The sequence below is a fragment of the Oncorhynchus nerka genome, linkage group LG25, assembly GCF_034236695.1.
Source record: "Oncorhynchus nerka isolate Pitt River linkage group LG25, Oner_Uvic_2.0, whole genome shotgun sequence".
In the NCBI taxonomy this organism is placed as follows: domain Eukaryota; kingdom Metazoa; phylum Chordata; class Actinopteri; order Salmoniformes; family Salmonidae; genus Oncorhynchus; species Oncorhynchus nerka.
The window spans coordinates 3,481,346-3,506,792 of NC_088420.1; the positions used below are offsets into that span (position 1 = coordinate 3,481,346).

The following is a 25,447-nucleotide window of genomic DNA, read 5'->3' on the forward strand; positions in this document are numbered from 1 at the left end:
CTATAGTGGAATAGGATGTTACCATGCTGTCGCTATAGTGGAATGGGATGTTACCATGCTGTCTCTATAGTGGAATGGGATGTTACCATGCTGTCTCTATAGTGGAATGGGATGTTACCATGCTGTCTCTATAGTGGAATATGATGTTACCATGCTGTCTCTATAGTGGAATGGGATGTTACCATGCTGTCTCTATAGTGGAATAGGATGTTACCATGCTGTCTCTATAGTGGAATAGGATGTTACCATGCTGTCTCTATAGTGGAATAGGATGTTACCATGCTGTCTCTATAGTGGAATAGGATGTTACCATGCTGTCTCTATAGTGGAATAGGATGGTACCAAACTTCGGTGTGACAATGTCCAAGAGTCGTAGATATGCCGAAGCCGACATGTCATCGGTGCGTATCGACAATAAAAAGTGTCAGGGAGGAACTGATCTCTCTCTTTGCTCTGGTCTTCTCTGGTAATAGAGAGGAAGTGACACACACCCAGGAAAACAGGGCAGTAGCGCTGTCATGCCATGACTAGGAGTGACATTGCACAGGGTCAACTTTGGGTCAGGGGTATTTTCCTCCTCCTGCTGCTCCCTTGCTCTCTCCCCGACCTCCCCCCTCTCTCTCTCTCTCTCTCGCTCTCTCCCTCCCTCCTCCTCTCTCTCTCTCTCCCCCTACCCTTTCTCTCTCCCCCACCCTCCCTCTCTCTCTCTCTCCCCCCACCCTCCCCCCTCTCTCTCTCTCTCCCCACCCTCCCCTCGCTCTCTCTCTCCCCCTCTCTCTCTCCCCTCTCTCCCCCCTCTCTCTCTCTCTCCCCTCTCTCCCTACCCTCTCCCTCTCTCTCTCCCTCTCCCTCTCTCCCCACCCTCCCTCTCTCTCTCTCTCTCCCCACCCTCCCCTCTCTCTCTCTCTCTCCCCTCTCTCCCCACCCTCCCCCTCTCTCTCTCCCTCTCTCCCCACCCTCCCCCTCTCTCTCTCTCTCCCCCACCCTCCCTCCCTCTCTCTCTCTCTCTCTCTCTCCCCACCCCCCCCTCTCTCTCTCTCTCTCTCCCCACCCTCCCTCTCTCTCTCTCTCTATCCCCACCCTCCCCCTCTCTCTCTCTCTCTCTCTCTCTCCCCTCTCTCCCCACCCCCCCCTCTCTCTCTCTCTCTCTCTCTCTCTCTCTCTCTCTCCCCACCCTCCCCTTCTCTCTCTCTCTCTCCCCACCCTCCCCCTCTCTCTCTCTCTCTCTCTCTCCCCCACCCTCCCCCTCTCTCTCTCCCCCCCACCCTCCCTCTCTCTCTCTCTCTCTCTCTCAACAATGATACACACATTCTCCCAGTGATACCCTTCCCTGCAGCTCTGGTCCTCTATCCATTCATTATCTCAGTAGATAACACCATTTGTATTTATTAGGGATCCCCATTAGCTCGTCATCCGGGTTAGGATTCGGCCGTCATTGTAAATAAGAATTGGTGTGACGTATAAAATAAAATATTAAATAGTATATAATTTAACATTATTACACCACTACATATCTACAATACAAAATGTTTAATACCACCATGCAGCAATATCACAATGAACGCTTATGTGTGTGTCTGTACCTTTGTGTGTGTCTCCTCACAGTCCCGGTTGTTCCACATTTTTACCTGTTTTTAGAAAATCTGATTCTACTGCTGCACATCAGTTACCTGATGTGGAATAGAGTTGTGTATAGTGTGTGTGTGTTAAGTGTCTTTGAACCCGTGTGTGTGGGACTCTTCACAGTTCACCCTGTTCTATAAGGTGTATAGTGTGTGTGACTCTTCACAGTTCACCCTGTTCTATAAGGTGTATAGTGTGTGTGACTCTTCACAGTTCACCCTGTTCTATAAGGTGTATAGTGTGTGTGACTCTTCACAGTTCACCCTGTTCTATAAGGTGTATAGTGTGTGTGACTCTTCACAGTTCACCCTGTTCTATAAGGTGTATAGTGTGTGTGACTCTTCACAGTTCACCCTGTTCTATAAGGTGTATAGTGTGTGTGACTCTTCACAGTTCACCCTGTTCTATAAGGTGTATAGTGTGTGTGACTCTTCACAGTTCACCCTGTTCTATAAGGTGTATAGTGTGTGTGACTCTTCACAGTTCACCCTGTTCTATAAGGTGTATAGTGTGTGTGACTCTTCACAGTTCACCCTGTTCTATAAGGTGTATAGTGTGTGTGACTCTTCACAGTTCACCCTGTTCTATAAGGTGTATAGTGTGTGTGACTCTTCACAGTTCACCCTGTTCTATAAGGTGTATAGTGTGTGTGACTCTTCACAGTTCACCCTGTTCTATAAGGTGTATAGTGTGTGTGACTCTTCACAGTTCACCCTGTTCTATAAGGTGTATAGTGTGTGTGACTCTTCACAGTTCACCCTGTTCTATAAGGTGTATAGTGTGTGTGACTCTTCACAGTTCACCCTGTTCTATAAGGTGTATAGTGTGTGTGACTCTTCACAGTTCACCCTGTTCTATAAGGTGTATAGTGTGTGTGACTCTTCACAGTTCACCCTGTTCTATAAGGTGTATAGTGTGTGTGACTCTTCACAGTTCACCCTGTTCTATAAGGTGTATAGTGTGTGTGACTCTTCACAGTTCACCCTGTTCTATAAGGTGTATAGTGTGTGTGACTCTTCACAGTTCACCCTGTTCTATAAGGTGTATAGTGTGTGTGACTCTTCACAGTTCACCCTGTTCTATAAGGTGTATAGTGTATAGTGTGTGTGACTCTTCACAGTTCACCCTGTTCTATAAGGTGTATAGTGTGTGTGACTCTTCACAGTTCACCCTGTTCTATAAGGTGTATAGTGTGTGTGACTCTTCACAGTTCACCCTGTTCTATAAGGTGTATAGTGTGTGTGACTCTTCACAGTTCACCCTGTTCTATAAGGTGTATAGTGTGTGTGACTCTTCACAGTTCACCCTGTTCTATAAGGTGTATAGTGTGTGTGACTCTTCACAGTTCACCCTGTTCTATAAGGTGTATAGTGTGTGTGACTCTTCACAGTTCACCCTGTTCTATAAGGTGTATAGTGTGTGTGACTCTTCACAGTTCACCCTGTTCTATAAGGTGTATAGTGTGTGTGACTCTTCACAGTTCACCCTGTTCTATAAGGTGTATAGTGTGTGTGACTCTTCACAGTTCACCCTGTTCTATAAGGTGTATAGTGTGTGTGACTCTTCACAGTTCACCCTGTTCTATAAGGTGTATAGTGTGTGTGACTCTTCACAGTTCACCCTGTTCTATAAGGTGTATAGTGTGTGTGACTCTTCACAGTTCACCCTGTTCTATAAGGTGTATAGTGTGTGTGACTCTTCACAGTTCACCCTGTTCTATAAGGTGTATAGTGTGTGTGACTCTTCACAGTTCACCCTGTTCTATAAGGTGTATAGTGTGTGTGACTCTTCACAGTTCACCCTGTTCTATAAGGTGTATAGTGTGTGTGACTCTTCACAGTTCACCCTGTTCTATAAGGTGTATAGTGTGTGTGACTCTTCACAGTTCACCCTGTTCTATAAGGTGTATAGTGTGTGTGACTCTTCACAGTTCACCCTGTTCTATAGTGTGTGTGTACCCTGTTCTAGTGTGTGTGACTCTTCACAGTTCACCCTGTTCTATAAGGTGTATAGTGTGTGTGACTCTTCACAGTTCACCCTGTTCTATAAGGTGTATAGTGTGTGTGACTCTTCACAGTTCACCCTGTTCTATAAGGTGTATAGTGTGTGTGACTCTTCACAGTTCACCCTGTTCTATAAGGTGTATAGTGTGTGTGACTCTTCACAGTTCACCCTGTTCTATAAGGTGTATAGTGTGTGTGACTCTTCACAGTTCACCCTGTTCTATAAGGTGTATAGTGTGTGTGACTCTTCACAGTTCACCCTGTTCTATAAGGTGTATAGTGTGTGTGACTCTTCACAGTTCACCCTGTTCTATAAGGTGTATAGTGTGTGTGACTCTTCACAGTTCACCCTGTTCTATAAGGTGTATAGTGTGTGTGACTCTTCACAGTTCACCCTGTTCTATAAGGTGTATAGTGTGTGTGACTCTTCACAGTTCACCCTGTTCTATAAGGTGTATAGTGTGTGTGACTCTTCACAGTTCACCCTGTTCTATAAGGTGTATAGTGTGTGTGACTCTTCACAGTTCACCCTGTTCTATAAGGTGTATAGTGTGTGTGACTCTTCACAGTTCACCTGTTCCTGTTCTATAAGGTGTATAGTGTGTGTGACTCTTCACAGTTCACCCTGTTCTATAAGGTGTATAGTGTGTGTGACTCTTCACAGTTCACCCTGTTCTATAAGGTGTATAGTGTGTGTGACTCTTCACAGTTCACCCTGTTCTATAAGGTGTATAGTGTGTGTGACTCTTCACAGTTCACCCTGTTCTATAAGGTGTATAGTGTGTGTGACTCTTCACAGTTCACCCTGTTCTATAAGGTGTATAGTGTGTGTGACTCTTCACAGTTCACCCTGTTCTATAAGGTGTATAGTGTGTGTGACTCTTCACAGTTCACCCTGTTCTATAAGGTGTATAGTGTGTGTGACTCTTCACAGTTCACCCTGTTCTATAAGGTGTATAGTGTGTGTGACTCTTCACAGTTCACCCTGTTCTATAAGGTGTATAGTGTGTGTGACTCTTCACAGTTCACCCTGTTCTATAAGGTGTATAGTGTGTGTGACTCTTCACAGTTCACCCTGTTCTATAAGGTGTATAGTGTGTGTGACCCTGTTCTCTTCACAGTTCACCCTGTTCTATAAGGTGTATAGTGTGTGTGACTCTTCACCAGTTCACCCTGTTCTATAAGGTGTATAGTGTGTGTGACTCTTCACAGTTCACCCTGTTCTATAAGGTGTATAGTGTGTGTGACTCTTCACAGTTCACCCTGTTCTATAAGGTGTATAGTGTGTGACTCTTCACAGTTCACCCTGTTCTCTTCACAGTTCACCCTGTTCTATAAGGTGTATAGTGTGTGTGACTCTTCACAGTTCACCCTGTTCTATAAGGTGTATAGTGTGTGTGACTCTTCACAGTTCACCCTGTTCTATAAGGTGTATAGTGTGTGTGACTCTTCACAGTTCACCCTGTTCTATAAGGTGTATAGTGTGTGTGACTCTTCACAGTTCACCCTGTTCTATAAGGTGTATAGTGTGTGTGACTCTTCACAGTTCACCCTGTTCTATAAGGTGTATAGTGTGTGTGACTCTTCACAGTTCACCCTGTTCTATAAGGTGTATAGTGTGTGTGACTCTTCACAGTTCACCCTGTTCTATAAGGTGTATAGTGTGTGTGACTCTTCACAGTTCACCCTGTTCTATAAGGTGTATAGTGTGTGTGACTCTTCACAGTTCACCCTGTTCTATAAGGTGTATAGTGTGTGTGACTCTTCACAGTTCACCCTGTTCTATAAGGTGTATAGTGTGTGTGACTCTTCACAGTTCACCCTGTTCTATAAGGTGTATAGTGTGTGTGACTCTTCACAGTTCACCCTGTTCTATAGGTGTATAGTGTGTGTGACTCTTCACAGTTCACCCTGTTCTATAAGGTGTATAGTGTGTGTGACTCTTCACAGTTCACCCTGTTCTATAAGGTGTATAGTGTGTGTGACTCTTCACAGTTCACCCTGTTCTATAAGGTGTATAGTGTGTGTGACTCTTCACAGTTCACCCTGTTCTATAAGGTGTATAGTGTGTGTGACTCTTCACAGTTCACCCTGTTCTATAAGGTGTATAGTGTGTGTGACTCTTCACAGTTCACCCTGTTCTATAAGGTGTATAGTGTGTGTGACTCTTCACAGTTCACCCTGTTCTATAAGGTGTATAGTGTGTGTGACTCTTCACAGTTCACCCTGTTCTATAAGGTGTATAGTGTGTGTGACTCTTCACAGTTCACCCTGTTCTATAAGGTGTATAGTGTGTGTGACTCTTCACAGTTCACCCTGTTCTATAAGGTGTATAGTGTGTGTGACTCTTCACAGTTCACCCTGTTCTATATAAGTGTGTGACTCTTCACAGTTCACCCTGTTCTATAGTGTGTGTGACTCTTCACAGTTCACCCTGTTCTATAAGGTGTATAGTGTGTGTGACTCTTCACAGTTCACCCTGTTCTATAAGGTGTATAGTGTGTGTGACTCTTCACAGTTCACCCTGTTCTATAAGGTGTATAGTGTGTGTGACTCTTCACAGTTCACCCTGTTCTATAAGGTGTATAGTGTGTGTGACTCTTCACAGTTCACCCTGTTCTATAAGGTGTATAGTGTGTGTGACTCTTCACCCTGTTCAGTTCACAGTTCCTGTTCTATAAGGTGTATAGTGTGTGTGACTCTTCACAGTTCACCCTGTTCTATAAGGTGTATAGTGTGTGTGACTCTTCACAGTTCACCCTGTTCTATAAGGTGTATAGTGTGTGTGACTCTTCACAGTTCACCCTGTTCTATAAGGTGTATAGTGTGTGTGACTCTTCACCCTGTTCAGTTCACAGTTCACCCTGTTCTATAAGGTGTATAGTGTGTGTGACTCTTCACAGTTCACCCTGTTCTAATAAGTGTGTGTGACTCTTCACAGTTCACCCTGTTCTATAGTGTGTGTGACTCTTCACAGTTCACCCTGTTCTATAAGGTGTATAGTGTGTGTGACTCTTCACAGTTCACCCTGTTCTATAAGGTGTATAGTGTGTGTGACTCTTCACAGTTCACCCTGTTCTATAAGGTGTATAGTGTGTGTGACTCTTCACAGTTCACCCTGTTCTATAAGGTGTATAGTGTGTGTGACTCTTCACAGTTCACCCTGTTCTATAAGGTGTATAGTGTGTGTGACTCTTCACAGTTCACCCTGTTCTATAAGGTGTATAGTGTGTGTGACTCTTCACAGTTCACCCTGTTCTATAAGGTGTATAGTGTGTGTGACTCTTCACAGTTCACCCTGTTCTATAAGGTGTATAGTGTGTGTGACTCTTCACAGTTCACCCTGTTCTATAAGGTGTATAGTGTGTGTGACTCTTCACAGTTCACCCTGTTCTATAAGGTGTATAGTGTGTGTGACTCTTCACAGTTCACCCTGTTCTATAAGGTGTATAGTGTGTGTGACTCAGTTCACCCTGTTCAGTTCACTCTTCACAGTTCCCTGTTCTATAAGGTGTATAGTGTGTGTGACTCTTCACAGTTCACCCTGTTCTATAAGGTGTATAGTGTGTGTGACTCTTCACAGTTCACCCTGTTCTATAAGGTGTATAGTGTGTGTGACTCTTCACAGTTCACCCTGTTCTATAAGGTGTATAGTGTGTGTGACTCTTCACAGTTCACCCTGTTCTATAAGGTGTATAGTGTGTGTGACTCTTCACAGTTCACCCTGTTCTATAAGGTGTATAGTGTGTGGAACATTTTTATCTGTTTTTTTTTTATCTGATTCTACTGCTGCATCAGTTACCTGATGTGGAATAGAGTTCCATGTGACTCTTAGTTCACCCTGTTCTATGGCTCTTATGTAGTACTGTGTGAATAGAGTTCCTTAGTCACCCTGTTCTATAAGGTGTATAGTGTGTAAGGCTCTAGTTCACCCTGTTCTGTAGTACTGTGTGAATAGAGTTCCATGTAGTCATGGCTCTAGTGTAGTTACTGTGGAATAGAGTTCTCTTAGTCACTGTTCTATAGGTGTAGTACTGTGTGAATAGAGTTCCATGTAAGTCATGGTGACTCTTCACAGTTACCCTGTTCTAAGGTGTATATAGAGTTCCATGTTACCCTGTTCATGGTATAGTGTGTGTGACTCTTCACAGTTCACCCTGTTGTAGTACTGTGTGAATAGAGTTCCATGTAGTGACTCTTCACAGTTCACCCTGTTCTATAAGGTGTATGTGGACTCTTACAGTTCACCCTGTTCTGTAGTCATGTGACTCTTCATGTAGTTACTGTTCTATGGAATAGAGTTCTCTTCACAGTTCACCCTGTTCTATATGTAGTACTGTGGACTCTTCAGAGTTCCCTGTTCATGGCTGTATAGTGTGTGACTCTTAGTACTGTGGAAGTTCAGAGTTCTATGTAGTCATGTGACTCTTATGTAGTACTGTTCTATGGAATAGAGTTCCATGTAGTCATGGCTCTAGGTGTAGTACTGTGGAATAGAGTTCCATGTAGTCATGGCTCTATGTAGTACTGTGGAATAGAGTTCCATTTAGTCATGGCTCTATGTAGTACTGTGGAATAGAGTTCCATGTAGTCACGGCTCTATGTAGTTCTGTGGAATAGTGTTGACTCTGTAGTCACTGTTCTCTAAGGTGTAGTACTGTGTGAATAGAGTTCCATGTAGTCATGGCTCTATGTTCTATAGTACTGTGGAATAGAGTTCCATGTAGTCATGGCTCTACTCTGTAGTACTGTGGAATAGAGTTCCATGTAGTCATGGCTCTAGTGTGTGTGACTCTTCACAGTTCACTGTGTGAATAGAGTTCCATGTAGTCATGGCTCTATGTAGTACTGTGGAATAGAGTTCCATGTAGTCATGGCTCTATGTAGTACTGTGGAATAGAGTTCCATTTAGTCATGGCTCTAAGGTGTATAGTACTGTGGAATAGAGTTCCATGTAGTCATGGCTCTATGTAGTACTGTGGAATGTGAGTTCCATGTAGTCATGGCTCTATGTAGTACTGTGGAATAGGTTATGTGAGTCATGGCTCTATGTAGTACTGTGGAATAGAGTTCACCCTGTTCTATAAGGTCATGGCTCTATCTTAGTACTGTGGAGTTCACCCTGTTCTATGGCTGTATAGTGTGTGTGATAGAGTTCCATGTAGTCATGGCTCTATGTAGTACTGTGTGAATAGAGTTCCATGTAGTCATGGCTCTTATGTAGTACTGTGGAATAGAGTTCCATGTAGTCTATGGTCTATGTAGTACTGTGGTGTAGAGTTCCATGTAGTCATGGTTCTATGTAGTACTGTGGAATAGAGTTCCATGTAGTCATGGCTCTTATGTTCACCCTGTTCTATGTGAATAGAGTTCCATGTAGTCACCCTGGCTCTATGTAGTACTGTGGAATAGACCCTGTTCCAGGTGTAGTCATGTTCTAAGGTGTATATGACTCTTAGTTACTGTGGAATAGAGTTCCATGTAGTCATGGCTCTATGTAGTACTGTGGAATAGAGTTCCATGTAGTCATGGCTCTATGTAGTACTGTGTGAATAGAGTTCCATGTAGTCATGGCTCTATGTAGTTCTGTGGAATAGTGTGTTCAGTTCATGTAGTCATGACTCTTCATGTTAGTACTGTGGAATAGAGTTCCATGTAGTCATGGCTGTATATGTAGTACTGTGGAATAGAGTTCCATGTAGTCATGGCTCTATGTAGTACTGTGGAATAGAGTTCCATGTAGTCATGGCTCTATGTAGTACTGTGGAATAGAGTTCCATGTAGTCACGGCTCTATGTAGTACTGTGGAATAGAGTTCCATGTAGTCATGGCTCTATGTAGTACTGTGGAATAGAGTTCCATGTAGTCATGGCTCTATGTAGTACTGTGGAATAGAGTTCCATGTAGTCATGGCTCTATGTAGTACTGTGGAATAGAGTTCCATGTAGTCATGGCTCTATGTAGTACTGTGGAATAGAGTTCCATGTAGTCATGGCTCAGTTACCCTGTTCTGTAGTACTGTGGAATAGAGTTCCATTTAGTCATGGCTCTACTCTGTAGTACTGTGGAATAGAGTTCCATGTAGTCACCCTGTTCTCTATGTAGTACTGTGGAACAGAGTTCCATGTAGTGTGTGGCTCAGTTATGTAGTACTGTGGAATAGTGTTCCACTGTAGTTCATGGCTCTATGTAGTACTGTGGAATAGAGTTCCATGTGTGACTCTTCACAGTTCACCCTGTTCTATAAGTCATGGCTCAGTTCACCCTGTAGTAGTGTGTGGAATAGAGTTCCATGTAGTCATGACTCTTCACAGCTGTTCTATGTAGTGTATAGTGTGTGGAATAGAGTTCACCCTGTTCTATAAGGTGTAGTCATGGCTCTATGTTCTATAGTACTGTGGACTCTTAGAGTTCCATGTAGTCATGGCTCTATGTAGTACTGTGTGAATAGAGTTCCATTTAGTCATGGCTATAAGGTGTAGTACTGTGGAATAGAGTTCCATGTAGTCATGGCTCTATGTAGTACTGTGGAATAGAGTTCCAGTGTAGTCATGGCTCTATGTAGTACTGTGGAATAGAGTTCCATGTAGTCATGGCTCTATGTAGTACTGTGGAATAGAGTTCCATGTAGTCATGGTTCTATGTAGTACTGTGGAATAGAGTTCCATGTAGTCATGGCTCTTCACAGTTCACCCTGTACTGTGGACTCTAGAGTTCCATGTAGTCATGGCTCTTCACAGTTCACCCTGTTCTATAGTACTGTGGAATAGAGTTCCATGTAGTCATGGCTCTATGTAGTACTGTGGAATAGAGTTCCATGTAGTCAGTCATGTAGTCATGGCTCTATGTAGTACTGTGGAATAGAGTTCCATGTAGTCATGGCTCTATGTAGTACTGTGGAATAGAGTTCCATGTAGTCATGGCTCTATGTAGTACTGTGGAATAGAGTTCCATGTAGTCATGGCTCTATGTAGTTCTGTGGAATAGAGTTCCATGTAGTCATGACTCTATGTAGTACTGTGGAATAGAGTTCCATGTAGTCATGGCTCTATGTAGTACTGTGGAATAGAGTTCCATGTAGTCATGGCTCTATGTAGTACTGTGGAATAGAGTTCCATGTAGTCATGGCTCTATGTAGTACTGTGGAATAGAGTTCCATTTAGTCATGGCTCTATGTAGTACTGTGGAATAGAGTTCCATGTAGTCATGGCTCTATGTAGTACTGTGGAATAGAGTTCCATGTAGTCACGGCTCTATGTAGTACTGTGGAATTGAGTTTCATGTAGTCATGGCTCTATGTAGTACTGTGGAATAGAGTTCCATGTAGTCATGGCTCTATGTAGTACTGTGGAATAGAGTTCCATGTTTGCATGGCTCTATGTAGTACTGTGGAATAGAGTTCCATGTAGTCATGGCTCTATGTAGTACTGTGGAATAGAGTTCCATGTAGTCATGGCTCTATGTAGTACTGTGGAATAGAGTTCCATTTAGTCATGGCTCTATGTAGTACTGTGGAATAGAGTTCCATGTAGTCATGGCTCTATGTAGTACTGTGGAATAGAGTTCCATGTAGTCATGGCTCTATGTAGTACTGTGGAATAGAGTTCCATGTAGTCATGGCTCTATGTAGTACTGTGGAATAGAGTTCCATGTAGTCACGGCTCTATGTAGTACTGTGGAATAGAGTTCCATGTAGTCATGGCTCTATGTAGTACTGTGGAATAGAGTTCCATGTAGTCATGGCTCTATGTAGTACTGTGGAATAGAGTTCCATGTAGTCATGGCTCTATGTAGTACTGTGGAATAGAGTTCCATGTAGTCATGGCTCTATGTAGTACTGTGGAATAGAGTTCCATGTAGTCATGGCTCTATGTAGTACTGTGGAATAGAGTTCCATTTAGTCATGGCTCTATGTAGTACTGTGGAATAGAGTTCCATGTAGTCACGGCTCTATGTAGTACTGTGGAATAGAGTTCCATGTAGTCACGGCTCTATGTAGTACTGTGGAATAGAGTTCCATGTAGTCATGGCTCTATGTAGTACTGTGGAATAGAGTTCCATGTAGTCATGGCTCTATGTAGTACTGTGGAATAGAGTTCCATGTAGTCATGGCTCTATGTAGTACTGTGGAATAGAGTTCCATGTAGTCATGGCTCTATGTAGTACTGTGGAATAGAGTTCCATGTAGTCATGGCTCTATGTAGTACTGTGGAATAGAGTTCCATTTAGTCATGGCTCTATGTAGTACTGTGGAATAGAGTTCCATGTAGTCATGGCTCTATGTAGTACTGTGGAATAGAGTTCCATGTAGTCATGGCTCTATGTAGTACTGTGGAATAGAGTTCCATGTAGTCATGGCTCTATGTAGTACTGTGGAATAGAGTTCCATGTAGTCATGGCTCTATGTAGTACTGTGGAATAGAGTTCCATGTAGTCATGGCTCTATGTAGTACTGTGGAATAGAGTTCCATGTAGTCATGGCTCTATGTAGTACTGTGGAATAGAGTTCCATGTAGTCATGGCTCTATGTAGTACTGTGGAATAGAGTTCCATGTAGTCATGGCTCTATGTAGTACTGTGGAATAGAGTTCCATGTAGTCATGGCTCTATGTAGTACTGTGGAATAGAGTTCCATGTAGTCATGGCTCTATGTAGTACTGTGGAATAGAGTTCCATGTAGTCATGGCTCTATGTAGTTCTGTGGAATAGAGTTCCATGTAGTCATGACTCTATGTAGTACTGTGGAATAGAGTTCCATGTAGTCATGGCTCTATGTAGTACTGTGGAATAGAGTTCCATGTAGTCATGGCTCTATGTAGTACTGTGGAATAGAGTTCCATGTAGTCATGGCTCTATGTAGTACTGTGGAATAGAGTTCCATGTAGTCATGGCTCTATGTAGTACTGTGGAATAGAGTTCCATGTAGTCATGGCTCTATGTAGTACTGTGGAATAGAGTTCCATGTAGTCACGGCTCTATGTAGTACTGTGGAATTGAGTTTCATGTAGTCATGGCTCTATGTAGTACTGTGGAATAGAGTTCCATGTAGTCATGGCTCTATGTAGTACTGTGGAATAGAGTTCCATGTTTGCATGGCTCTATGTAGTACTGTGGAATAGAGTTCCATGTAGTCATGGCTCTATGTAGTACTGTGGAATAGAGTTCCATGTAGTCATGGCTCTATGTAGTACTGTGGAATAGAGTTCCATGTAGTCATGGCTCTATGTAGTATTGTGGAATAGAGCTCCATGTAGTCATGGCTCTATGTAGTACTGTGTGCCTCCCATAGTCTGTTCTGGACATGGGGACTGTGAAGAGACCTCTGGTGGCATGTCTTGTGGGGTATGCATGGGTGTCTGAGCTGTGTGCCAGTAGGTTAGACAGACCTCTGGTGGCATGTCTTGAGGGGTATGTATGGGTGTCTGAGCTGTGTGCTAGTAGTTTAAACAGACCTCTGGTGGCATGTCTTGAGGGGTATGCATGGGTGTCTGAGCTGTGTGCCAGTAGGTTAGACAGACCTCTGGTGGCATGTCTTGAGGGGTATGTATGGGTGTCTGAGCTGTGTGCTAGTAGTTTAAACAGACCTCTGGTGGCATGTCTTGAGGGGTATGTATGGGTGTCTGAGCTGTGTGCTAGTAGTTTAAACAGACCTCTGGTGGCATGTCTTGAGGGGTATGCATGGGTGTCTGAGCTGTGTGCTAGTAGTTTAAACAGACCTCTGGTGGCATGTCTTGAGGGGTATGCATGGGTGTCTGAGCTGTGTGCCAGTAGTTTAAACAGACCTCTGGTGGCATGTCTTGAGGGGTATGCATGGGTGTCTGAGCTGTGTGCCAGTAGGTTAGACAGACCTCTGGTGGCATGTCTTGAGGGGTATGTATGGGTGTCTGAGCTGTGTGCCAGTAGGTTAGACAGACCTCTGGTGGCATGTCTTGAGGGGTATGCATGGGTGTCTGAGCTGTGTGCCAGTAGGTTAGACAGACAGCTTGGTGCATTCAACATGTCAACACTTCTTACAAAACCAAGTAGTAATGAAGTCAATCTCTCCTCTACTTTCAGCCAGGAGAGACTGACATGCATGTCATTAATATTAGCTCTCTGTGTACGTCCAAGGGCCAGCCGTGCTGTTCTGTTCTGAGACAATTGCAATTTTCCTAAGTCCTTCTTTGTGGCACATGACCACACAACTGAACAGTAGTCAAGGTGCAACAAAACTAAGGCCTGTAGGACCTGCCTTGTTGATAGTGCTGTTAAGGTAGAAACTAGGGCCGGTAGGACCTGCCTTGTTGATAGTGCTGTTAAGGTAGAAACTAGGGCCTGTAGGACCTGCCTTGTTGATAGTGCTGTTAAGGTAGAAACTAGGGCCTATAGGACCTGCCTTGTTGATAGTGTTGTTAAGAAGGTAGAAACTAGGGCCTGTAGGACCTGCCTTGTTGATAGTGCTGTTGATAGACCTGCCTTGTTGATAGTGTTGTTAAGAAGGTAGAAACTAGGGCCTGTAGGACCTGCCTTGTTGATAGTGCTGTTGAGAAGGTAGAAACTAGGGCCGGTAGGACCTGCCTTGTTGATAGTGCTGTTGAGAAGGTAGAAACTAGGGCCGGTAGGACCTGCCTTGTTGTTAGTGTTGTTAAGAAGGTAGAAACTAGGGCCTGTAGGACCTGCCTTGTTGATAGTGTTGTTAAGAAGGTAGATAGGACCTGCCTTGTTGATAGTGCTGTTAAGAAGGTAGAAACTAGGGCCTGTAGGACCTGCCTTGTTGATAGTGCTGTTAAGAAGGTAGAAACTAGGGCCTGTAGGACCTGCCTTGTTGATAGTGTTGTTAAGAAGGTAGAAACTAGGGCCTGTAGGACCTGCCTTGTTGATAGTGTTGCTAAGAAGGTAGAAACTAGGGCCTGTAGGACCTGCCTTGTTGATAGTGTTGTTAAGAAGGTAGAAACTAGGGCCTGTAGGACCTGCCTTGTTGATAGTGTTGTTAAGAAGGTAGAAACTAGGGCCTGTAGGACCTGCCTTGTTGATAGTGCTGTTAAGGTAGAAACTAGGGCCTGTAGGACCTGCCTTGTTGATAGTGCTGTTAAGGTAGAAACTAGGGCCTATAGGACCTGCCTTGTTGATAGTGTTGTTAAGAAGGTAGAAACTAGGGCCGGTAGGACCTGCCTTGTTGATAGTGCTGTTAAGGTAGAAACTAGGGCCTATAGGACCTGCCTTGTTGATAGTGTTGTTAAGAAGGTAGAAACTAGGGCCTGTAGGACCTGCCTTGTTGATAGTGCTGTTGAGAAGGTAGAAACTAGGGCCGGTAGGACCTGCCTTGTTGATAGTGCTGTTGAGAAGGTAGAAACTAGGGCCGGTAGGACCTGCCTTGTTGATAGTGTTGTTAAGAAGGTAGAAACTAGGGCCTGTAGGACCTGCCTTGTTGATAGTGTTGTTAAGAAGGTAGAAACTAGGGCCTGTAGGACCTGCCTTGTTGATAGTGTTGTTAAGAAGGTAGAAACTAGGGCCTGTAGGACCTGCCTTGTTGATAGTGCTGTTAAGAAGGTAGAAACTAGGGCCTGTAGGACCTGCCTTGTTGATAGTGCTGTTAAGAAGGTAGAAACTAGGGCCTGTAGGACCTGCCTTGTTGATAGTGTTGTTAAGAAGGTAGAAACTAGGGCCTGTAGGACCTGCCTTGTTGATAGTGTTGCTAAGAAGGTAGAAACTAGGGCCTGTAGGACCTGCCTTGTTGATAGTGTTGTTAAGAAGGTAGAAACTAGGGCCTGTAGGACCTGCCTTGTTGATAGTGTTGTTAAGAAGGTAGAAACTAGGGCCTGTAGGACCTGCCTTGTTGATAGTGTTGTTAAGAAGGTAGAAACTAGGGCCTGTACGACCTGCCTTGTTGATAGTGCTGTTAAGAAGGTAGAAACTAGGGCCTGTACGACCTGCCTTGTTGATAGTGTTGTTAAGAAGGTAGAAACTAGGGCCTGTAGGACCTGCCTTGTTGATAGTGTTATAAGAAGGTAGAAACTAGGGCCTGTAGGACCTGCCTTGTTGATAGTGTTGTTAAGAAGGTAGAAACTAGGGCCTGTAGGACCTGCCTTGTTGATAGTGCTGTTAAGAAGGTAGAAACTAGGGCCTGTAGGACCTGCCTTGTTGATAGTGCTGTTAAGAAGGTAGAAACTAGGGCCTGTAGGACCTGCCTTGTTGATAGTGTTGTTAAGGTAGAAACTAGGGCCTGTACGACCTGCCTTGTTGATAGTGCTGTTAAGAAGGCAGATAATCACTTTATCATGGACAGACTTCTCACCATCTTAGCTTCTGTTGTATCAACATGTTTTGACCATGACAATCTATCGTTACTCCAAGCAGTTTAGTCAGCTCAACTTGCTCAATATCCACATTATTCTTTACAAGATTTAGTTGAGGTTTAGGGTTTAATGAATGATTTGTCCAATAATACAATGCTTTCGGTTTTGGAAATATTTAGGACTAACTTATTCCTTGCCACCCATTCTGAAACTAACTGCAGATCTTTGTTAAGTCATTTCAGTCGCTGTAGTAGCTGACGTCTATAACACATATGTTTTCCCAGCAGCAGGCTATGATCGATAATGTCAAAAGTCTAACAAGACAGCCCCCACAATCATTTCATCATCAATTTCTCTCAGTCAATCATCAGTCACAAGTGCTGTGCTAGTTGAGTGTCCTTTCCTTTAAGCTGAAAGTCTGTTGACAATGTGTTCACTGTGAAATAGCATTGTATTTGGTGAAACACTATTCTTGGGTAGCAGAATGACTTTAGCTTCCCTGCAGGTCTGAGGGAACACACTTTGTAGTAGGCTTAAATTGAAGATGTGGCAATTTCGTCCCCTATTAACCTCAGTCATTTTCCATCCAAGTTGTCAGACCCTGGTTGCTCCTCATTACACACCACAGACCAGCAGCGTCTGGTTGCTCCTCATTACACACCACAGACCAGCAGCGTCTGGTTGCTCCTCATTACACACCACAGACCAGCAGCGTCTGGTTGCTCCTCATTACACCCCACAGACCAGCAGACCCTGGTTGCTCCTCATTACACACCACAGACCAGCAGCGTCTGGTTGCTCCTCATTACACACCACAGACCAGCAGCGTCTGGTTGCTCCTCATTACACACCACAGACCAGCAGCGTCTGGTTGCTCCTCATTACACACCACAGACCAGCAGCGTCTGGTTGCTCCTCATTACACACCACAGACCAGCAGCGTCTGGTTGCTCCTCATTACACACCACAGACCAGCAGCGTCTGGTTGCTCCTCAGTACACACCACAGACCAGCAGCGTCTGGTTGCTCCTCATTACACACCACAGACCAGCAGCGTCTGGTTGCTCCTCATTACACACCACAGACCAGCAGCGTCTGGTTGCTCCTCATTACTCACCACAGACCAGCAGCGTCTGGTTGCTCCTCATTACACACCACAGACCAGCAGCGTCTGGTTGCTCCTCAGTACACACCACAGACCAACAGCGTCTGGTTGCTCCTCATTACACACCACAGACCAGCAGCGTCTGGTTGCTCCTCATTACACACCACAGACCAGCAGCGTCTGGTTGCTCCTCATTACACACCACAGACCAGCAGCGTCTGGTTGCTCCTCATTACACACCACAGACCAGCAGCGTCTGGTTGCTCCTCAGTACACACCACAGACCAGCAGCGTCTGGTTGCTCCTCAGTACACACCACAGACCAGCAGCGTCTGGTTGCTCCTCATTACACACCACAGACCAGCAGCGTCTGGTTGCTCCTCAGTACACACCACAGACCAGCAGCGTCTGGTTGCTCCTCAGTACACACCACAGACCAGCAGCGTCTGGTTGCTCCTCAGTACACACCACAGACCAGGAAATACTCTTTAGAACAACAACATAGGAATCACTACAAAACTAACTGTATTACCTTCTATACACTATATTAGTTCCAGCCTGTTTTTTAGAGAAAACTACAGTACACTACACTATAGTATCTAATACAGAGTACACTACAGTACAGTACACTACAGTACACTACACTACAGTACACTACAGTACACTACAATATAGTATCTAATACAGAGTACACTACAGTACACTACAGTATAGTATCTAATACAGAGTACACTACACTACAGTACACTACACTATAGTACACTACAGTACACTACACTATAGTACACTACAGTATAGTATCTAATACAGAGTACACTACACTACAGTACACTACACTATAGTACACTACAGTACACTACACTATAGTACACTACAGTATAGTACACTATAGTATCTAATACAGAGTACACTACAGTACAGTACACTACACTATAGTATCTAATACAGAGTACACTACAGTACAGTACACTACAGTACAGTACACTACACTATAGTATCTAATACAGAGTACACTACACTACAGTACACTACACTATAGTATCTAATACAGAGTACACTACACTACAGTACACTACAGTACACTACACTACAGTACACTACAGTACACTACAGTACACTACAATATAGTATCTAATACAGAGTACACTACAGTACACTACAGTATAGTATCTAATACAGAGTACACTACAGTATAGTATCTAATACAGAGTACACTACAGTACACTACACTACAGTACACTACACTACAGTACACTACAGTACACTACAGTACACTACAATATAGTATCTAATACAGAGTACACTACAGTACACTACAGTATAGTATCTAATACAGAGTACACTACACTACAGTACACTACAGTACACTACAGTACACTACACTACAGTACACTACAGTACACTACAGTACACTACAATATAGTATCTAATACAGAGTACACTACAGTACACTACAGTATAGTATCTAATACAGAGTAAACTACACTACAGTACACTACACTATAGTACACTACAGTATAGTATCTAATACAGAGTACACTACACTACAGTACACTACACTATAGTACACTACAGTACACTACACTATAGTACACTACAGTATAGTACACTATAGTATCTAATACAGAGTACACTACACTACAGTACACTACACTATAGTATCTAATACAGAGTACACTACAGTACAGTACACTACAGTACAGTACACTACACTATAGTATCTAATACAGAGTACACTACACTACAGTACACTACACTATAGTATCTAATACAGAGTACACTACACTACAGTACACTACAGTACACTACACTACAGTACACTACAGTACACTACAGTACACTACAATATAGTATCTAATACAGAGTACACTACAGTATAGTATCTAATACAGAGTACACTACAGTATAGTATCTAATACAGAGTACACTACAGTACACTACACTACAGTACACTACACTACAGTACACTACAGTACACTACAGTACACTACAATATAGTATCTAATACAGAGTACACTACAGTACACTACAGTATAGTATCTAATACAGAGTACACTACAGTATAGTATTTATTTTACCTTTATTTAACTAGTCCGTTAAGAACAAATGATTATTTTCATTGACGGCCTAAAGGGGAACAGTGGGTTAACTGGCCTAGGAACAGTGGGTTAACTGGTCTAGGAACAGTGGGTTAACTGGTCTAGGAACAGTGGGTTAACTGGTCTAGGAACAGTGGGTTAACTGGTCTAGGAACAGTGGGTTAACTGGCCTAGGAACAGTGGGTTAACTGGCCTAGGAACAGTGGGTTAACTGGTCTAGGAACAGTGGGTTAACTGGTCTAGGAACAGTGGGTTAACTGGTCTAGGAACAGTGGGTTAACTGGTCTAGGAACAGTGGGTTAACTGGTCTAGGAACAGTGGGTTAACTGGCCTAGGAACAGTGGGTTAACTGGTCTAGGAACAGTGGGTTAACTGGCCTAGGAACAGTGAGTTAACTGGTCTAGGAACAGTGGGTTAACTGGCCTAGGAACAGTGGGTTAACTGACCTAGGAACAGTGGGTAAACTGGTCTAGGAACAGTGGGTTAACTGGTCTAGGAACAGTGGGTTAACTGGTCTAGGAACAGTGGGTTAACTGGTCTAGGAACAGTGGGTTAACTGGTCTAGGAACAGTGGGTTAACTGGTCTAGGAACAGTGGGTTAACTGGCCTAGGAACAGTGGGTTAACTGGTCTAGGAACAGTGGGTTAACTGGCCTAGGAACAGTGGGTTAACTGGCCTAGGAACAGTGGGTTAACTGGCCTAGGAACAGTGGGTTAACTGGCCTAGGAACAGTGGGTTAACTGGTCTAGGAACAGTGGGTTAACTGGCCTAGGAACAGTGGGTTAACTGGTCTAGGAACAGTGGGTTAACTGGCCTAGAAACAGTGGGTTAACTGGCCTAGGAACAGTGGGTTAACTGGTCTAGGAACAGTGGGTTAACTGGCCTAGGAACAGTGGGTTAACTGGCCTAGGAACAGTGGGTTAACTGGCCTAGGAACAGTGGGTTAACTGGCCTAGGAACAGTGGGTTAACTGGTCTAGGAACAGTGGGTTAACTGGTCTAGGAACAGTGGGTTAACTGGCCTAGGAACAGTGGGTTAACTGGCCTAGGAACAGTGGGTTAACTGCCTTGTTCAGGGGCAGAACGACAGATGTCAGCTCGGGGATTCGAACTTGCAACCTTTCAGTTACTAGCCCAACGCTCTAACCGCTAAAAAGACAGTAATTCACATTCATAATGGTCTCAGGCAGTCTGCTAGAGAACTACTAGGAGGAGGCAGTCCTATACACCCAATCACTGTCTTATAGGCTCTCTCCTTTGAGGAATTAGACCGAGTTAATCATGTCTGAATACACAGAACTCAATAAGAGCTCTCTCTGTGAGCCAACACAGACAGACATTAATAATTGATGAAGGCGTCGGTAGAAGGAAAGAGAGAAAGAGAGAGGGAGAGAGAGGAAGAAAGGAGAGAGACTCGGTGGTGGCGTTAATAACTGCGCTTCAGACAGGGAGTAAAACAGGGGCAGGCTCACCTGCCTTCACCACTCACCGTTCCTCTCTTTCTCCCTCTACCTGTTCTCCGTTCCTCTCTTCCTCCCTTCTCTACCTGTTCACCGTTCCTCTCTTCCTCCCTCCTCTACCTGTTCACCGTTCCTCTCTTCCTCCCTCCTCTACCTGTTCACCGTTCCTCTCTTCCTCCCTCTACCTGTTCACCGTTCCTCTCTTCCTCCCTCCTCTACCTGTTCACCGTTCCTTTCTTCCTCCCTCTACCTGTTCACCGTTCCTCTCTTCCTCCCTCCTCTACCTGGTCACCGTTCCTCTCTTCCTCCCTCCTCTACCTGTTCACCGTTCCTCTCTTCCTCCCTCCTCTACCTGTTCACCGTTCCTCTCTTCCTCCCTCCTCTACCTGTTCTCCGTTCCTCTCTTCCTCCCCCCTCTACCTGTTCACCGTTCCTCTCTTCCTCCCTCCTCTACCTGTTCACCGTTCCTCTCTTCCTCCCTCCTCTACCTGTTCTCCGTTCCTCTCTTCCTCCCTCCTCTACCTGTTCACCGTTCCTCTCTTCCTCCCTCCTCTACCTGTTCACCGTTCCTCTCTTCCTCCCTCCTCAACCTGTTCACTGTTCCTCTCTTCCTCCCTCGTCTACCTGTTCTCCGTTCCTCTCTTCCTCTCCTCCTCTACCTGTTCACCGTGCCTCTCTTCCTCTACCTGTTCTCCGTTCCTCTCTTCCTCCCTCCTCTACCTGTTCTCCGTTCCTCTCTTCCTCCCTCCTCTACCTGTTCTCCGTTCCTCTCTTCCTCCCTCCTCTACCCGTTCACCGTTCCTCTCTTCCTCTCCTCCTCTACCCGTTCACCGTTCCTCTCTTCCTCCCTCCTCTACCTGTTCACCGTTCCTCTCTTCCTCCCTCCTCTACCTGTTCACCGTTCCTCTCTTCCTCTACCTGTTCTCCGTTCCTCTCTTCCTCCCTCCTCTACCTGTTCACCGTTCCTCTCTTCCTCCCTCCTCTACCTGTTCACCGTTCCTCTCTTCCTCTACCTGTTCTCCGTTCCTCTCTTCCTCCCTCCTCTACCTGTTCTCCTTTCCTCTCCTCACGAGGCAGAAGCTGGCAGGGGCGTGGACATGGTATTTCTACCCATATGGTGCCCTATTCCCTACATTCCCTTAGGGCCCTGGTCGAAAGAAGTGCACTACAGTATATAGGGAATAGGGTGCCATTGAGGATGCATCCTCTGGCAGCAGCATAACAGCAGGCTGTTTTAACACTGAATATATGGGAGGAGTGTGTGTCTATGAGCTGGTGTGTTTCTGACTACCAGGATATCCATCACAGGGCAGTGTGAAAGGTGTGGAGGTGTTGTGTAGTTGCCTTTAATTACAACTGGGCTGTTGTTATGGAGACTCTATGGCGACTGTCTGAGGTGACTGTCTGATGTGACTGTCTGAGGTGACTATGTGGTGACTGTCTGTGATGACAGTCTGTGGTGACTATGTGGTGACTATGTGGTGACTGTCTGTGGTGACTATGTGGTGACTGTCTGTGGTGACTATGTGGTGACTGTCTGTGGTGACTGTCAGTGGTGACTGTCTGTGGTGACTGTCTGTGGTGACTATGTGGTGACTGTCTGTGGTGACTATGTGGTGACGGTCTGTGGTGACTGTCTGTGGTGACTGTCTGTGGTGACTATGTGGTGACTGTCTGTGGTGACTGTCTGTGGTGACTGTCTGTGGTGACTATGTGGTGACTGTCTGTGGTGACTATGTGGTGACTATGTGGTGACTGTCTGTGGTGACTATGTGGTGACTATGTGGTAACCATGTGGTAACTATGTGATGACTGTCTGTGGTGACTATGTGGTGACTGTGTGGTGACTGTCTGTGGTGACTATGTGGTGACTGTCAGTGGTGACTGTCTGTGGTGACTATGTGGTGACTGTCTGTGGTGACTATGTGGTGACTGTCTGTGGTGACTGTCTGTGGTGACTGTCTGTGGTGACTATGTGGTGACTATGTGGTGACTATGTGGTGACTATGTGGTGGCTATGTGGTGACTGTCTGTGGTGACTGTCTGTGGTGACTGTCTGTGGTGACTATGTGGTGACTGTCTGTGGTGACTGTCTGTGGTGACTGTCTGTGGTGACTATGTGGTGACAATGTGGTGACAATGTGGTGACTGTCTGTGGTGACTATGTGGTGACTGTCTGTGGTGACTATGTGGTGACTGTCTGTGGTGACTATGTGGTGACTGTCTGTGGTGACTGTCTGTGGTGACTAAGTGGTGACTGTCTGTGGTGACTGTCTGTGGTGACTATGTGGTGACTGTCTGTGGTGACTATGTGGTCTGGAGTAGTCTGGAGTAGGTCTAATCTGGAGTAGGTCTAGTCTGGAGTAGTCTGGAGTAGTGTGGAGTAGTCTGGAGTAGGTCTAGTCTGGAGTAGGTCTAATCTGGAGTAGGTCTAGTCTGGAGTAGGTCTAGTCTGGAGTAGGTCTAATCTGGAGTAGGTCTAATCTGGAGTAGGTCTAGTCTGGAGTAGTCTGGAGTAGGTCTAGTCTGGAGTAGGTCGAGTCTGGAGTAGGTCTAGTCTGGAGTAGGTCTAGTCTGGAGTAGTCTGGAGTAGGTCTAGCCTGGAGTAGGTCTAATCTGGAGTAGGTCTAATCTGGAGTAGGTCTAGTCTGGAGTAGGTCTAATCTGGAGTAGGTCTAATCTGGAGTAGGTCTAGTCTGGAGTAGTCTGGAGTAGGTCTAATCTGGAGTAGGTCTAGTCTGGAGTAGTCTGGAGTAGGCCTAATCTGGAGTAGGTCTAATCTGGAGTAGGTCTAGTCTGGAGTAGTCTGGAGTAGGTCTAGTCTGGAGTAGGTCTAATCTGGAGTAGGTCTAGTCTGGAGTAGTCTGGAGTAGGTCTAATCTGGAGTAGGTCTAATCTGGAGTAGGTCTAATCTGGAGTAGGTCTAGCCTGGAGTAGGTCTAGTCTGGAGTAGTCTGGAGTAGGTCTAGTCTGGAGTAGGTCTAATCTGGAGTAGGTCTAGTCTGGAGTAGTCTGGAGTAGGTCGAATCTGGAGTAGGTCTAATCTGGAGTAGGTCTAATCTGGAGTAGGTCTAGTCTGGAGTAGGTCTAGTCTGGAGTAGGTCTAGTCTGGAGTAGGTCTAGTCTGGAGTAGTCTGGAGTAGGTCTAGTCTGGAGTAGGTCTAGTCTGGAGTAGTCTGGAGTAGGTCTAGCCTGGAGTAGGTCTAGTCTGGAGTAGGTCTAGTCTGGAGTAGTCTGGAGTAGGTCTAGTCTAGAGTAGGTCTAGTCTGGAGTAGTCTGGAGTAGGTCTAATCTGGAGTGGGTCAAGTCTGGAGTAGGTCTAATCTGGAGTAGGTCTAGTCTGGAGTAGGTCTAGTCTGGAGTAGGTCTAATCTGGAGTAGGTCTAGTCTGGAGTAGTCTGGAGTAGGTCTAGTCTGGAGTAGGTCTAATCTGGAGTAGGTCTAGTCTGGAGTAGTCTGGAGTAGGTCTAGTCTGGAGTAGTCTGGAGTAGGTCTAATCTGGAGTAGGTCTAATCTGGAGTAGGTCTAGTCTGGAGTAGTCTGGAGTAGGTCTAGTCTGGAGTAGGTCTAATCTGGAGTAGGTCTAGTCTGGAGTAGTCTGGAGTAGGTCTAGTCTGGAGTAGGTCTAGTCTGGAGTAGGTCTAGTCTGGAGTAGTCTGGAGTAGGTCTAGTCTGGAGTAGGTCTAGTCTGGAGTAGTCTGGAGTAGGTCTAATCTGGAGTAGGTCTAGTCTGGAGTAGGTCTAGTCTGGAGTAGGTCTAGTCTGGAGTAGTCTGGAGTAGGTCTAGCCTGGAGTAGGTCTAGTCTGGAGTAGGTCTAGTCTGGAGTAGTCTGGAGTAGGTCTAGTCTGGAGTAGGTCTAGTCTGGAGTAGTCTGGAGTAGGTCTAATCTGGAGTAGGTCTAGTCTGGAGTAGGTCTAGTCTGGAGTAGGTCTAATCTGGAGTAGGTCTAGTCTGGAGTAGGTCTAATCTGGAGTAGGTCTAGTCTGGAGTAGTCTGGAGTAGGTCTAGTCTGGAGTAGGTCTAATCTGGAGTAGGTCTAGTCTGGAGTAGTCTGGAGTAGGTCTAGTCTGGAGTAGTCTGGAGTAGGTCTAATCTGGAGTAGGTCTAATCTGGAGTAGGTCTAGTCTGGAGTAGTCTGGAGTAGGTCTAGTCTGGAGTAGGTCTAATCTGGAGTAGGTCTAGTCTGGAGTAGTCTGGAGTAGGTCTAATCTGGAGTAGGTCTAATCTGGAGTAGGTCTAGTCTGGAGTAGGTCTAGTCTGGAGTAGGTCTAGTCTGGAGTAGTCTGGAGTAGGTCTAGTCTGGAGTAGGTCTAGTCTGGAGTAGTCTGGAGTAGGTCTAGCCTGGAGTAGGTCTAGTCTGGAGTAGGTCTAGTCTGGAGTAGTCTGGAGTAGGTCTAGTCTGGAGTAGGTCTAGTCTGGAGTAGTCTGGAGTAGGTCTAATCTGGAGTGGGTCTAGTCTGGAGTAGGTCTAATCTGGAGTAGGTCTAGTCTGGAGTAGTCTGGAGTAGGTCTAATCTGGAGTAGGTCTAGTCTGGAGTAGTCTGGAGTAGGTCTAGTCTGGAGTAGGTCTAATCTGGAGTAGGTCTAGTCTGGAGTAGTCTGGAGTAGGTCTAGTCTGGAGTAGTCTGGAGTAGGTCTAATCTGGAGTAGGTCTAATCTGGAGTAGGTCTAGTCTGGAGTAGTCTGGAGTAGGTCTAGTCTGGAGTAGGTCTAATCTGGAGTAGGTCTAATCTGGAGTAGGTCTAGTCTGGAGTAGTCTGGAGTAGGTCTAGTCTGGAGTAGGTCTAATCTGGAGTAGGTCTAGTCTGGAGTAGTCTGGAGTAGGTCTAATCTGGAGTAGGTCTAGCCTGGAGTAGGTCTAGCCTGGAGTAGGTCTAGTCTG

The 25,447-nt window shown here is 45.1% G+C and overlaps 1 protein-coding gene across 5 annotated transcripts in view; it reads right to left on the reverse strand.

The window, feature by feature from the left end:
* Positions 1–25,447, reverse strand: part of LOC115123150 (lipoma-preferred partner homolog) — a 462,733-nt gene that overhangs the window by 46,261 nt on the left and 391,025 nt on the right. The window lies entirely within an intron of this gene.